Source organism: Lolium perenne, chromosome 7, assembly GCF_019359855.2.
Source record: "Lolium perenne isolate Kyuss_39 chromosome 7, Kyuss_2.0, whole genome shotgun sequence".
Lineage (NCBI taxonomy): Eukaryota > Viridiplantae > Streptophyta > Magnoliopsida > Poales > Poaceae > Lolium > Lolium perenne.
The window spans coordinates 49,604,510-49,606,291 of record NC_067250.2 but is presented as its reverse complement, the minus strand read 5'-3'; the positions used below and the strand labels follow the sequence as shown (position 1 = coordinate 49,606,291).

The window sequence follows — 1,782 nt, the reverse complement described above, 5'->3', positions numbered from 1 at the left end:
CCACTCCTGCCGCAAATCTGGCATACAACATCTGATCCTTGTCGATCATGAAAGGAACGTCCTCCACCTTGGCGCTGTTGTTGCTGATTGTTGTTGTCTTGGCGATATCCACCATTGCCCCCTCCTTGAGAGTAGCCACCATTGCCTCCTCCTTGAGAGTAGCCTCCATAGCCACCCCTTCCTTGAGAATTGTTACCATGGTAGTAATTTCCACCACCACGTCCACCTCCTCCTTGGAAGTTTCCTCGCCCGCCACCTCGGCCCCCTTTGTTGGCACGGTTTCCATAGTTCCCGCGTGAGGCAGCATTTACAGAGAGATCACCATTGGTGCCGCTGCTAGGGCTCTGACCTTCCAGGCGAGATTCATAAGAGAGGAACTGAGAGTAGAGATCTCCAAGACTCACAGACTGCTGAGCCTTAATCAGGGTCGTGATAGAAGCCACGAACCCATTGTACTCGTCATCCAATCCAGCAAGGATGTAGGAGGCAACATCGTCATCATCTTGTGGTTTTCCAGCAGTACACATCTCATCTGTGAGAGACTTAACTCGATCAAAATAAGCAGCACCCGTGGAGAAATTATCGCGCCGGGTTTGGTTGAGTTGGGTGCGAAGGTGAACAACACGAGCCTTCGATTGAGAGGAAAACATCTCGGTCACCGCCTTCCAGACCGCAACAGAACTCGTCAAGCCAACGAGCTGCGTGAGGACCTCCTCGACATGTTGCGGAGAAGATACGCCAGAACAGTCTGACCTTGGGCAATCCATCAAGCATATTCAGGATTGGGGATGGTCACCTCAGCCCCTTTGTCCGTCGACGTGATGGTCTTCGACGGTTCTGGAACAGATCCGTCCAGATAGCCCATAAGCTGCGCACCCCGAATTTCCAGGAGGATTTGATACTGCCATATCAGGTAGTTTTCCCTCGTCGGTTTTTTAGAAACGATCCCTCCGATCGATCCTACAGACGAACCCGCGCTGGAAGACGAAGGCAAACTGATGGAGATTTTTCAGATGCAATCTAAGGAAGAAGTTGCTCTGATACCATGTGAAAATAATATGGGTTGTGCATATACGAGAGGGACTACAATACAACTTCTAACAGGCACGGGCGAAGCCACGCAAGGCCCAATTGAATGAGAAGCCAGGGACCATGATAGATGACGAGTGGCAGGGCCACCGCAACCGGTGCGTCATCGTGATGGAGGAGCCGCCATGGCAGCATCGGTGGGCATGGCAGCGGCAACACCGTCGGTGGCTATGGAGCCGCTGGTGATTCGACGAGCCGGATGTGATGGAGGTGCCCGCACCTTGCACATCAGTCATTTGATCTATTTGGCCATGAAGCTCAAGTTTTTTTGGTATCCGAACTATGATGGCGATGGTTCAGCGCATGCAGCCAGGGAGGAAGCTTCAGCACGCAGCGACGGCCTTCGGCACCCTCATGCATGTGGATCTGGCGTCAAACTATGAATTCTCTACACCGAGTGGCAAGCGCCTCCTGTAATTTTCTTAAGATCTTGTTTGGCACCCATCATTTCATTTCATTAGGCACAAATAGAATGAAATGAAATTGAGGAGTGCTTCGGTGTCCCCCCTTAGCTCCATGATTCTGAAATATTGGAGCTGCTTTAGCATTTTTTTATATGTGGAGATGCTCTAGCTTTTGGTACAAATACATGGAGTTGGTTCCGTGGAACAGAAAAACACGAAGCAGCTGTTTATTTACGTCTCACTGCCACCGGTAAGTGATCAAACCGTTACGCACATCTTATATTTCTTT

At 50.5% G+C, this 1,782-nt stretch overlaps 1 pseudogene; it reads right to left on the bottom strand.

The window, feature by feature from the left end:
* Window positions 1-393: 393 nt before the first annotated feature.
* Window positions 394-509, bottom strand: LOC127318135 (small nucleolar RNA Z247; annotated as a pseudogene).
* Window positions 510-1,782: the final 1,273 nt, after the last annotated feature.